The sequence below is a fragment of the Ambystoma mexicanum genome, chromosome 4p (genome assembly GCF_040938575.1).
Source record: "Ambystoma mexicanum isolate Mex_15411 chromosome 4p, UKY_AmexF1_1, whole genome shotgun sequence".
Taxonomy (NCBI): domain Eukaryota; kingdom Metazoa; phylum Chordata; class Amphibia; order Caudata; family Ambystomatidae; genus Ambystoma; species Ambystoma mexicanum.
Genome location: NC_090927.1, coordinates 537,046,374 through 537,061,159, shown reverse-complemented (window position 1 = coordinate 537,061,159; position 14,786 = coordinate 537,046,374). Strand labels below are relative to the sequence as shown.

Below are 14,786 nucleotides of genomic sequence, written 5' to 3'. Positions count from 1 at the left end.
CTGCGTCCCTTGAAATATCCTCCTCATGAGAGGCCTCTTCCGGCAGCTCCAAAACCGTCTCCGGAGGACGACTTTTTCGGCAAATTTCAGACGCTCATGCGTACCGACCCCATGAGAAAGTATTTCAAGGGTCTTTTTAGGGAGATATACCCGCCTGCGCCTCCACCCGCTCCTCCGGTGGTTCCGCCGGCGCTGCCCTTGCCGGACCCTCCCGCCCTTGCCTCCATTGTCCCCCGTGGACAAGGCGGTGCCTGACACGGTTCAGCAGGATCCTGACCTGTCGGATGATGCGCAGGGCGATCAGGACAGCGAAGACCAGCCCCGCTCTATCAGAGCTTTTCACGACCGGGTACTAGACTTGATGTACCTTTTGGATGTTCCAGTGCCCGAGGCACCCGCTCTGCAGGAGGGTGTGCTTTCGGGACCGTTCACTCTGTCTCCTTCGGAGCGTACCGGCCTGTTCTTGCAGAAGGACGTTTTGGCAGAGGTCTGTAGGGTCTGAGAAAAGCCACACTCTGGACTTTTCGTCAATAAGAAAATGACGCGCGATACAGGCTACATTCTTCGAATGAGGTGGCCCTATCATCTTGTCCGCCCCCCTCCTCCACGGGGGTGGCTGCGGCCACTTTACAGTCCAGGCCTGCAGCATCCTCTTCTACAACGGCTACTCGGGTCCTGGGGAAAGAGGACCAACTCCTTGACTCCTTTTGGAGGAAGATTTTCGCTAACTCGTCCCTGCAGCTCCGGCAGGCCAATGCAGAACTGGTGTTAGCGGGGGTGAATATGAAGATGTGGAAAGGTCTGTCGGAGTTCGAGGAGGTCATTCCGGTCGAGAAGCTGGAAGACTTTAAGGTGGGATTGTCCGATGCCAGGGTCTTGGCCCAGGATCTGCTGGAGACCGCGGCTCATCACGTCGACACTTCGTCCCGGGGCCTTATGCTGGGAGTTGATACCTCTCGACAGGCGTGGTTGCATGCCACCAAGTTCTCAAAGGAGGTGCAGGACAAGGTGTTGGACCTGCCGTTTGACTTTAAGGAGCTTTTCCATTCCACAACGGATGTGGAGCTGACCAAAACAAAGGACAGCACCCAGACAGCTAAGTCCTTGTCCGTCCTGGTTAAAACTCCTTTTAGAACCCAGAGACCGTTGTCGCAAAGACGGCCTTCCTCTGGTTTCAAGGGTTTTCTAGACGGGAAATCCTGCAGAGTGGATACCCCTTCGGGTAATTCCCGCCAGAGGTAGCAACAGACTTGGTTTTTCTCCCACTCCTCAGCCTCCTCCTCAGGTTCAGGTGGTAACACCACTGAAAAGCCTGCCAAATGATGGTTCTCTGCGCTCGCACGAGACCCCGGTGCGAGGAATCCACATAAAAATGCAAAGAAGGAACTCAACAAAAATACAGTACCTAACTTAAAAGACTTCACAACTGCACCTATGACGACACAAAAAAGAAGGGCACTTCAAGCAAAACAAATCTGGCAAAATAATCTTGATAAGTTTCAACTGGAGAGTACAAACTGTGGCTCCACTTTGACAAATTATTAAAAACACTGTGCAGACAGAGCAAATTATGAATGATCAAGAGAAGAGAAAGGAAGTCTTTGGAAGCCGCCCATTCATACACTCCAACCTAAGAGAATTGGAAAAGACTTCCACCCTGTGACATGACAAAACACTGGCAGGTCTTAATCCACAAACCAATACTGCCCTAGACACACAAGCTAGGAATAACAACATATATCATAAACAACTGGAAACTGTGCAGGAATCTCAAATTCCACAGGAAATGAGTTGCAAAAAAGAGATGAACTCCAAATGTCAATGCGACTCTATTAAAGATGAACGCATTAATCCTCTACCTACAACAATGGCCGAACTACAAAGCACCAGGATAACCGCTTCTAACTTGGCCCTTATCCCATTCATCAAACTATATGAATCAATAAATGAGGCCATGTGCGACCAAGCAACTCTAATTGCTGTGATTCACACCAAACACATATACATGGAGACACTGGCCAATAAAATTCAAAGCAGATTAGACACTGACGCTGAGACCATTAACGTCTGGCAGAACCCCCTCTTTGATATTGCCAGACATGATCGCGTGAAAAAGGAACAAATCACCACCATGCTGATCAAACTACTTGCCACCAAACAACAAGAAAACTCCAATAACCAAAAACAAACCACAGGGAAATCTACCTCCATTGATCATGTTGCACAGGGCAAGTCAGATGACAGTACAACAAGCGCTAAACCTATGTCTTCAACAACAGAACAAACTATGCCTACACTAGCACTGTCTGTCCCACTGAAGCCCTTCATTTCACACCCTGATAACAACACTAGAAAAACTGCACCCCCCTGCCAGGGAAATATACAACATGAAAGACCATTGATAGTCGGAACTTCTGTGGATACTTTTTTGATATTCAACCAGACTAAAAACCCTAACAATGCCACCGGAAAAAAAAACTCTGCGCATGGGAAAACAAACTATTGCCAAAACGTCCAGAAAAGGTTCCCAAGCGTTTTTAAGAAACTTAACACTGCCCCAAACCATGAAAAAAGTTGCAGCCCCAAAGGAGAACGGATCGGTTGTGCCCAAAAAAATAAAGAACACACCCCAATTCCACACAAGAGCACAGAAAAACCCTTACATTCAAAAGAACAGGAAATGGAGGATAAGGGAAATTGTGGAACTCCTCATCAACCTACCCTACATATGAAGCCCCAGCAACACAAATCCCTAGTTGTAAAAGTCGCAAACCTTACCACAGAAAGAACGGTCAACCAGCTGTCAGAGGTTTCCAGCAACACTTCATCACTTTATATTATCGATGACTATCTGGAAGGCAACACGGAAAACAGCAAAATTGGAACACTTACCTGTGAAGAAGTATCCAACACAGAAGGAGACTGGTCAAGACTTGAATCTGTTTATGGTGGCGGCGACCGCTGTACAGATCACAAATCCACACTAACATACTCGGAAATCCACCATCTGGAGTCAAACAACGAGTACCAATGAGGAAATTAAACCACTCTGCCAGATCTCACAAAACGGACAATATGAACAGCTCTATGAAACCTCCAACTTTTGTCGATCCATGAGTACAAAAACCCAAGAACACGATTGAGATACATAGACTAAAACCGTCGCAAGGCGGCTTAATCCTGAACAGGACCAATCTGCTGCAATCATTCCACGCAATTCCGGCTCTACAAAAAATTCGATCAGAAGACATAAAAGTGTTAGAATTTCTGTTCGATGACCAAACTGATTTCATATCAGCCCAACTTAAACAATCATGGAGCAAGCGGAGCAGATTGAAATATTTGGCTTCAAATGTTCTACCACCACAGACTCTTCAAACCTCTCCCAGCAGAAATAGAAAAGAGGAAGCTTTCCTCAAACCAGCAAATAAAAGCGGAAGAGAGGAACACTACCCAAATGACAACTTTTGCGAAGCTCCACAGAGGTCTGCACGGGAACCAAGAAAATTGCGAGTGCTCCCCACAATAAAAGCAATATACGGAGAGATTACTCCCCGATTTACAAAAAAATATAACCACAGAGGTATACGGAAGAAAAGAAAGGACCACTTATAATGCCAGATGACACAGCTTAACCAGACACTACGCCTCGGTTCATGGAACACTCGAGGCTCTACACATCTATTTCAACAAGGAAATAATGCCCTGGCCAGGTACGAAATAATTTGTCTCCAGAAGACATGGCTCTCCAAACCTCCAATTTGCAAGGGCTACTTGATGTACATGACTCCTGCCAAAACCGGACCTAAAGGCCTGACACTTTGGAAAGTTGAAGCCAATTTTGACCTCATTGAAGCGCTGTCTGCGAATAATTGGTCCCAAATAGCCACTCTCCAACAAAACCATTTGGACAAGCTTGAAAACTTTAAAACAAAAGAACCACACTTGATTGCAATACTAAATATCTACTGGAGTGTAAAGGACGTGGTCTTGCACAGAGGTAGCACGTACACCTGCCTCCCCGTTGGGTCTTGGTGCCTGGAGTATTTGCAACACAGGCCTCAGCGACCCGCCTGGGAAACAGGGTTTGGGTCCGCTGGTTTGGATAGGTGAGGGGGAGTTGGGGAAACCGGGTAGTGGGGCTTCTGAGACCACTGGTGTTTCGGCCACACTCTTTCACACATGGGCACTCTCACTCTTTAGGCATCAACCCCTGCCTTGGCTGGCCTCTTTGGCCCTATTGGTTTTATTGACCCATATATGTGCTCTGGATTCTCTGGTGCGCCACTAACACTTTCACCTGGCGTGTTGATGGCGCTGATTGCTTCTGCTACAACCAGCACAAGTATCTTCTTTACTGTGCTTTACCAATTCTTGCTGAACCTACAAGTGCCCTGAGCATTAAGAAATTACCCAATGGCTTGCAAACATCATGCGTTACCTCTTGTTGAAAGTCACAACCATACATTAACATTAGCAACTGAAACCAGATCAATGCACTTAGCTTCGTGTTGTATGGCGGTGGACTCTGCCTTGAACCAACCAATGTTCAATGTTCTAGCCGGGACGTATGATCGGCAGAACACCGCTACAATGAAATCAAAACGTTAATGCGCTTATATCAGAGGATCGCATTACAGCTACCTAGATTCACATAGTTTCACAAGCTATATTCCAGCTGTCTACGGCATGCGACGTGGAGGGTTAAAGGGTTAATGGTGCTGGTGCCCCAGCTCTAGTACTGCAGGGTTCGGAGTCTAGCCTCAGTGTGAGCCTTAATACTCTGTGTTACTGCCTTAGCCCGAACTTTGCCTGTGTTGACTTTCGTTAGTTTCACCCCGCATGCAAGTTTCCCAACACTGCTAGCATGCACGGTCGGTAAGGTCACAAATGCACTTATCTGTTCTCGTTAGCGGGGCCTGCAGTGTTCCCAGGCAGGGAGTAGCCCCACAGTTGGCAGCCTGCAGGAGCCCGCTGGCACACGTCTTCTCTCTCCAGTGGTCCGTAGCGCAAGCAGAGATCCTAGTGTGTTCTGCGCGGATGCGCAATTGTAGGACTCCCAGAGTCTCGCGGGCTCTGCATAGAATACAGAGTAAGGTCCTGTAATAAAGGTGCTTGCATTTTCCTTTACCCTGACCGCTCAAACACCCTATACTACTGGCAACTCAGCATTTCTCACTTGCCCCAACCACTTGTGACTTCCTGACATGGAGTCCGTCCATACCATCTAATGAAGAATTCCTTATCGACAATCTATATACGAACCACAAGCAGTTGCAACTAATCACTTGTGGCGATCTAAACCTCCATCTGTTTCAAGACGCTGGCAACAAAACTCCTGACTCCAAATTGAGCCCCCAAGCAAAACTTTGGACAGCCGCTCTTCGGCAACGTAACCTTATACTTCTTAACGGGAGCACCAAAGGCGACCAACAAGCCAGGCCTACCTAGCACAGAGGCAACTCCAGTGGCTGTCTTGATTATATCTACATTTGACCTAATCTACATGCCAATATCACAAAACTTCGAAATCAGGATGGACACACACAGCGATCATGCCAAACTTCTAAAGACCTGGATTGCCCATCATCTATTCATGGACAAAATGAAAAGCCCCCATATAGAAACCAATTCTGGGCTGAATCGAGTCCGCATACCAGACGCCAAGATGGAAGGATTGGAAGATGCATTCAAAACGAGGGAAGAATGCGACCAAGAAGATCAACTACGAATGGCTATGTATTCCTTATTTTCAAAAGCACAACCAGGGCACTACCAACCAAGTGAACTACCCACATGCTTATTCTAAGGCAATTGCCCTGGTGAAGAAAGAGTTAAGGCAAGCTCTTAGAACAGCCAAGAAAATGGACCCCATTGGTTGCACAAAAAAAATGAAAAAAATCAAACAAAAATATAGAAACTGGCTCAAAAACATCAGAGCCACGATTGCTCAAAGCATTGAACAAGAGAAACACGATGGGATTTATGGGCTATGCTTAACCAAAATCACGTACTTCAACATCGACTAATTATGGACGTGTTTCCGAGAGCGACTGGATTGACCAATTCCGATCGATATACAACTCCACTCATGATCATGAAAGGGAGAACAATAACCTAACCCTCGACAATATAGCCTGGTATAACCAATGGGACCATGATGAAATTCTTACATATCAGAATATTAAATGTCTCGAGCTCCGGTACCTGATCGCCTTAGCAATAATACCATCAAAAGATAACCGGAAGCTTGGGCCAAACTTTGCATCCACATTTTTCACCTTAATTTCCAAAAGCAAACGCATACCCAACACCTGGAAAACGGCAATCAAGAAAGGCGAAAGAATGCAGCCTGCAGACTACCGTCCACTGGCGGTGCTTGATCCCATAGGCAAGATATTCGCCTCTATCTTGGTCAAAAGATTCAACAAATAGGCTAGGACAAACAACAAGCAGGATCCCCGACAGACTGGATTCACCAGCAATGTTGGCACCAACATAAACGTACTGATTCTTAATGCAATAAAGCAAGAATCAATCAGAACCCGGACCCACGTCCACGCTATTTTTGTCGATCTCCAAATGGCGTTCGACAGCATTAATAGAAGTAAGCTGTGGAAAAAAACTCCAACAAGAGAAATGCCCCTACGAGCTGCTGGAACCCATCAAAGCACTATATAGCGATACCACCATCAGAATCCATCTGACCAACGATGGAGTTCTTTCTTCTGTCATCTATACGACCAATGGCCTGAAACGAGGGTGCCCCCTGACTGCCACTCTCTTCAACTTTTACCTTTTTGATATATGCGGAAACGACCCAACTCTTGCCACTTATCCTCCGAGACTGAATGCGATTCCTGTCCCGTATATACTATACGTGGACAATATCGTGATTATGGACAAGACTAAAGTCTGTCTCCAAAAAAGACTGAACTACCATGACAACTTCATAAGAGGAAATGACATGAAGATTAATTCAAACAAAACTCAAGTCATGTCCCTGGGCCACTGTACCAACAAGCAAATTGCCTCCTTAAGGATATATCTAGATGGAAAAAAACTTAGTAAAGGAGATCAAATATCTCGATATTTAGCTCAACCAGTCCCACGCGGAACAGAATTGGTCCATATACTTAAAGAACAGAGTGCTTACCCTAGCCAGGCAGGGCCTGATGATACACAGGAAATGCAGTGCTTACACGATGAAACCAGTCATAGCCTTTTAAAGGCAAAAAGTCGTTGCAATACTGCTATACGGGAGTGAAACTCTGACATCTCGAGCAAAATCTGGACTTTGGTAGAAGGCCTATTCTGGCGCAAGGTACTCTTTAGCTCCATCCTTCCCAATGCCCAGAATACAATATGAATTGACACTCTAGTCACTCGTTTCCAGCTTCTGATTCAACTAGACATTTTTCGCAAGATAATGAATAACTATGGCACACCAACAATCGAGATTTTGATGCGAACAAATGGAATGGAAATGAAATTTGACACATGGAAAGAAGCCTGTCAATTTCTGCTCAAACATAACAACATCACGGCTGAGACACTGATCAACAGACCCCTAACGGTAAAAAAGAGAATTAAGGAGAAAGATTGGATTAAAACTACCCAAGACAAAGCCTCATACAAAATTAATGTAATTCCCGAGACAGAAACTAGGGCCCTCTGCGAACTACCTCCATACTTGGAAAGATTTCCTTCCAGAACAATTTGAGATCTCTATTAAGACTTCTCCTTAGCACACTACCCACCATAGAATATCAGCCACTAAACACAATGAAATTAGGCTGCAACTCACATGCAAATATATTTGCATGTGAGTTGCAGCCTAATTTCAAAGGCTGGGGAGATTACATTCAAATAAATATAATTATTTTTTCGCTATGCTCTGTGTAACACAGAAAACAACTTTTCCCCTCAACAAATCCAGTTATATGCCATTTTGATGTCCTTTGTCATCTCTATCCTCCAGTTAACACGCCTCACATAAAGTGGAATCTTAATCTGGTTTTATCGGCCATTGGTCACAAACCATTTGAGCTATGGCCATGGTTAACATTACATTTGTTTTCTACCTGGAAAGTCGCTTTCCCGGTAGCCATCATGTCAGCAAGAAGTTGGTGCGTTTTACAGGCTCTTTGTGCTGAAGAACATTTTACAACTTTTCATCGGGATAAAGTGGTCTTTTGGATTTGCTCATATTTTTTTCCAAAGGTGGATACTGAGTTGCATATTAACCAAGAAAATGTCTTTACCAGTATTTCTTTTCAGAGCCGTTGTCCAACATGGAAAGAGCCTTACACAACCTAGATATTGGGAAAACTTTTACATTTGACCTTGATCGACCAAACGATTTCAAAAGTACTTCAAGCCTTTGGTTCATTTGGTGGATTGAACAAAGGGGCTCAAGCTTCTAAAGCCACCATTTACAGGTGGATAGGGTTGTGCATTCTGGAAACCTATTCTGCTCAGAACCTTACTCTTCCTAAAGGTCATCATGCCTAGCTTGTAAGGGCAAAGGCGGATTCAGACGCTTTTCAGAAATGAGTATGCCACGAAAGCAGCTAAATGCGCTTCCCCCATTTTCCTTCCGCAAACACTGCTGCCTTGAATTCGGTTTGGGCAAGCGGCTTAAAAAAACTTGTAAATTCTGATGAGGACCATCCACCCAATAAATATTTTCCAATGCTTGGAAATCCCTCAAGCGTATGGTGAAAGTGGACAGGACGTAGAAAAAGTTACTCATTGTAGTGACTAAGGTACTCCTATTCCAGTCAAACACATACCTTGCCTGTTGGAAAAGGACTGAATGGGGAGGCTAATGGTGGGGCATTGAAAAGCGTGCCAAAGCCACGCATTCGCTGGCACCCCTCTGGCCCGCATCTTGCAAAGATACTCAAAGGACACCGTTTTTGGTGCTACAAAAGGGACGATGACTGGATTAGGAGTATGTTGGTCACTACTGTGAGAAACTATTTCTGTATTCATTACATGCATCGCAATTGCCATTTTAATGTATTGAATGATTTTCATGAGTGTAGGTTTTATTGTATGGTATCATACAACTTTTATATACAGGACAGCAAGAAAGGTTTTATTAAAACCATGACATAAATTCAAATAAATAAGTGCATTTTGATTTCCTGTTAAAGCGGGAGGTTGGGAACATTGCATTTGATGTGCACATCGTATTTGTAATAGTGGATGTTCTGGTGAAGCATTTATATATTCATTTATTTCAAAGTGCTTGTAATCATAACTGTGAAGACGGCGGTGGATGTGGTTTTCCCAGTTGCTTTATGGAGGAGGCAGACGGAGGATTATTGGCATCAGGAGGAAGCCACACAGTGAGCGAACATAGAAGAAGGAAGTGGTGTGGGGGAGGAATAACGGCCAACTAATTATAAAGGAAGCGGTGTACAGTAAATTGAGCAATACCATAAACCTATTTCTCAGTAAGTGGATGTGAAAGAGCCCCCAGACATAGCACCTTGAAAGGCCATTTTAAAGAGTTAAGAGTACTCGTATAAGGGCTGGACTGCATAAGGAAGTATTGCATAAACTATCATTTGAATCGCATACAGTAAAATAGCTGCCATGCTTCAACGCAGTGTCGATTCTTGAAAAGATACTCTTTTAAAAGTAAACGTTAAGTTTATTCCACGGTCCAGTAAATTTGAGAATGCTCTTGGAAAGAAAAATGTTTCCAAGTAAAGTATTTGTAAACAAATAATTCCGGCGAATACAGCAGTGTAAAAGTAAAATGTAACTTTCTACCTGAGAATGTTATAAATGTGGCTCATAACATTACTGAAAAGTTAGAAAATCATATTTTAATTTCATTTGCTTCTAAAATCCACAAGTGTGTTAGCCATCTATATTTAACTAGCTGACAAACTATAATTGTCAGCCGCCTTTTCTAATTTAAAATCCACTTGCAAAACCAGAATCTAGAATGACTTCATACATTTATATTTCAGAATTACACTAACACCAACTTGTTTTAGAAATTCTGTTTAAAGTAATCAGCATGGGGAAGATTAGGGAATAGTCATTGTTGCTTTCTAATGTGAGAAATAGTGGGCCAAATTGCAAGTTAATTTTATGTAAGAAAAAGAGCACCTGAGCATAGTGTGACCTGTTACAGCAGACTGTTTCAGTTATTTCTCACAAAGAGACCTTAGAATTGGCAGTGGGATCTTATTGGTTTATAAATACAACAAGCTAACTTTGTGCGCTGTGTGACGAATCACGGCAGTTTGTCGACACCCACCAATGCCCCTCTCCTGTGAGGCTAGAGAGGTGAGCCCGCTCTGCAATACCCTCCATAGGGGTAGAGGCAAGCAGGACCTCACCGTGAGACACCTCTTTGGGGGGGGGGGGACAAGGACTCATGTTTTCAGGAGGAACTCCCTAAAGGACACTTCAAAATAACACCAGTATATCTTCCCGTTGACAAAAATCTCTGAAGAAAAAGTTAAAATGTGTTCCTGGCATAACAAATATATTTTTTAAATCAGATTGTACTGGGACGAAGAAGAGGCCCTATGCAGATAAAGAGAACCAAATGGAGAAAGAGAACAAGGAATAGCTTCTTACGCAGGGGATGCACTTCAGCTATGTCATCCCAGAAATGGGAGGAGTCTAGGGAAGTGAAAATACAGCCCGCAAGATTCAAAAGGAGGCGCACGCTGGCTACGTGGAGCTGAGGCGAGACGTGCAGCGTTCTGCAGTTGTGCAGAGCCCAGAGCAGGCAGATGTGCTATGGTAGATAGCAAGAAGCACAGTGGGGGCCGCTGTTGTGCGCAAGTCCTGATGGCACATTTGTTAGAGCTTTGCCAACCCGGAGCCGACAGCAGGTGAAATACTCCTTCCGAGCAATCCAATTGCCCAAACACAACCTGGCAGAGATTCATGGGCCTGCGGGTGACACCCTGAGCCTGAAATTGGGCTGATCCTAAGCTCTCGAATGAGACAGAGGGCAGCAGCATTGTCAGCCATGCAGCCAATGACACAAGGGGGCCTGCGTGCCCCGACCGGGATCCTGACTGCCTGGGCTCGCTGCAAGGGCTGAGGTGAGCACTGGCAAGGCAGAATAGCAGAGCAGCCCGGGCATACACCTCCCCCCGAACCCCAGAATCCCCCTGTCTGCTCCTGAGACACCGGAGCCTGAGTGCCCACAAAGCTGTGCCTCAGTGCAGCGGCCCGCTGGGTGCGGAGCTGGAGCAGCTGCCATTATTAACTTTGATCCCAGTCTCCTGCCACCCCCACAGCCCTGACTGCTGGAGGTTGGCAGAGGCATTGTTTCCCCAAGTGATGCTTTGGCACTGGGGAGGAAGGGTGTGCTCCTGCTGGCCTGTAGAGGGGAGACAAACGTACAGCTGCACAGGCAGCAGAAACCTGAGGAACAGCGGTTGTGGGCTCCACCACGTGAATAGCACATACCAGGTACGAGAATACTTCCTGGGAGTGGCTTCACTGCAGCCCAGCCAGCTGGGGCCCATTCACACTGGAGGCTCTGTGCGCTCATCCCACGGCAGCGAGACAGCTACCCAGGACGGAACCAGGGTGTTCAGCCCCATCCTCTAAGCTACTGGATTCTGGCACTTCAGTGGAACTTGATGGGCCCAACACAACACCAGAGTCCGGCTACCAAGATACTCCCTGCACAAGCTTTCTACAGTTTTTCAGGCCATTCACCCCAGGCATATAGTGCAACACCTTGCCGAGATGACGTAGGGTGGGTACGAAGAATCAAAGCTCCATGAATCTTTATGCCAAAACTGCCCCAAAGCAGGCAGATAATGGAAACGGCGACCGTGACCATGAACACTACTACAGCAGTGGAGAACCAGCCCATGATGGCCTGCATGCAGGAGGACTTCTCAGCAGTCCACAGCAAACTGAACATGCACCTTTTGGATCTGTCAAGGAACAGCTGGAAAAAACAGATCAGAGGCTGACTGAGGCCGAAGGTAGCGTGAGCGCAGTGGAAGATGATGTAACCACCCTCAAGTCCGAGGTGGCAGCATTATCCAAGCAGGTTCAGGCAGTCTGCAACAAATTACGATCTTGAGGCGTGATCCCGCCACAATAATATCTGCATTATTTGGGTGCTGGAGAGCAACACCTAAACATCGCTGCAGACATTCGTCAAAGAGACTCTCCCCAGTTTGCGGTGGAATGCGCCCAAAGGTCCTTGCCACCCAAGCCAGGGGCCCACTGCACCCAATGATTGCTCCCATCTTTAATTATCCTCTGCGATGCCCTTGACCGAGGCAACCTTATGTTGGCCTCCAGTAAAGTGCACATCTATCCAGACTTTTCAGTTTCAGTACAGAGGGGGCTGCGTGAGCGTCTCAAGTATGAGATGCTGTATCCTGCCAAACTGGCGACTGAGTGGAACGCAAAGACTTGCTTCTTCACGCTGCCTGGTGAGGCTATGAAGTCTCTGGGCGAGAACCTGCATGCATCATGAACATAAGGAGTGCAGGCCTGAGCTCGATAAATGGTCAGACCGCTCGATTTACCCTGTACATCTTGGTCGTTCCACCTGCCTGCCAGGCTGTTTCTTGACTTTTGCTAGGACGGAGCTTAATAATAGTGCTGCACATTGTTAAGGTGCCGGGGCCTCATGGGTATATATTCAATTTGGAAGTGCGTGAATAAAATCTTTTCAGGTTACTAAGCCCATTAGATGGCCCGGGGAAGTGCCTGCGCATCAACCTCCCTATGCAATATTGTGTTACTAGTTGGGATTGTTCTTGGCGGGGTCTCCATCGCCCCAGTTTTGGGGCGGGGGGTGAGGGTTAGGGGTGGGTTTATGAAAAAGCACTTGGCGCACACATTGTTGACTTATGTGGGGGCAGAGGGGGCGAGACGGTTGGTGGGACTTAAAATGCTTGACGAAAACATGGTTCTACAGTCAATGAGATGGGGAGGTGATTGGCCTAAACTGGAATATAAGCGGCCCGGGAAACCGACTAAGAGGCGAAAAGTACCATACATGGAAAAGCTCAGGGCAAAACAAGTATGTCTGCAGGGGACACATGCCCTTGCTGCCAGCTGCGAAGGTTTCACCAGGAGCAGGAATGGATAATTTACCTCATATTCTGCACAATCAAGGGAGGTAATGATCTTGGTACATAAGTCACTCCCATTTCAACACAGGAGACTTGTGGGGCAATACATATTAGTATATAGGTCATTGACTGTGAGGGAGATACTACTTTTGAATGTGTATTGCCCCAATATCGACGACCCCCAATTTTACTCAGATATCAGCATGTTGGCCCTTTACCCCTTAATACCCATCCTCTGGGGAGGTGGCTTCAACAATATCCTTGACCTCCAATTAGACAGATCCACTCATTCCCATAGGTTCCTCACGAGAGCGGCGTGTGTCATCAGTGTGGGCATGGTTTATTTGAAGCTGGTTCATGCTTGGAAGGCAATGCATGCGCGTGACCGCGCTTACTCCTACTTCTCGGTCCATGACTCTTTCTCTCGCATTGACATGTGGCTGGTCTTGGATGTACTGCTTGGGGGATTTTCAGAGACCTGTATGCTCCCCAGAACCTACTCGGATCCCGGTCTGTGTCTCCTTGGTGCTGTGTAATCTACCCAGACCCGAAGCAGCTGGCGCTTTAAACCAGAGGCTCTGACGGACATGGCATTTGAGACACCATAAATGACCCAGTGAAATTATATTTTGAAACAAACATGGAACCCTAGTTCCTAATATTGTGGGAAGCCTTTAAAGTTTACATATGTGGGATTGCCATGGCAGCTGAGTCCAGTGTACTTGTATAGCTAGAAGTGAGGAGGGTCTCTGCGATATAGTGGTGGCACGTGGCTGCACCGCCCACGGCCATGCTAGCGTGGGTGAAGGAGGCAGTGGATGACTTTAGGGATAATGCGAGTGCGAGCTTAAGTTCCTAAATAGCCTGCGGGCTGCCAGGCATTAGAGAGGGGGAAAGACCGGCCTGGCTGCTATATCGTATGGTACTGCAGGATGGAGGCAGCGGGTGTATCCCACTCATTACTGATGAAGAGGGGTTGCTAGTGCACATGTTTGCGACAATCAATGGGGGTTTCTGCAAGGTTTTATGCTGACCTTTTATTCTAATAAGGACTGTCGCTCCTTAGAGGATTTTGACCGGTTTTTGGGGGACTTGCCGATCACGCAACTGTCACAGGACTCGTGTCCACCTCCTGCCGATTTCCCTCGCTGAGATCACGTACGCGATCAAGGACCTGCCGACGGAAAAGACGCAGGGTACGGATAGACTTGCGGCCAAATTTATAAACGCTACAAGTCCCTGCGAGCGCCCCATCTACTCGCGCTGTGGCAAGAGGCCCTCAAGGTGCAGCAGCTTCCTGAAACTATGGGGGAGGCAGTGATCACAGTCCTCCTGAACCCCAACAAGCCTGTGGAACTCTGTGGATCCTACAAGTCCCTTTTCCTAATCGACACTGATGTTAAAATCTTTGCAGAGATGATGGCCACTCAGTTGGAGCCGTTGATGCAACACAATTCACCCGGATCAAGCAGGGTTAATTCCCGGGAGAGCCGCAGCATAAAACTTGCATAGGCTTCGTAATAGAATGGTGCAGATAGATTCTAAGAGACTGCATTAGACATCCACAAATCCTTTGATTCCATCTCCTGGCAATTTATGCAGGGCTCGCAAAATCTACTAGCCCACTAGCATTGGTTAGTAGGTTGTATAAAGGGAGAATACCATTTGCACGATACTCAACCTTGCTGGCGAGTA

General features: G+C 46.4%; 1 protein-coding gene across 1 annotated transcript in view; it reads left to right on the top strand.

Annotated features, from left to right (window-relative positions):
• Nucleotides 1-14,786, top strand: part of TDRP (testis development related protein) — a 615,149-nt gene that overhangs the window by 210,681 nt on the left and 389,682 nt on the right. The window lies entirely within an intron of this gene.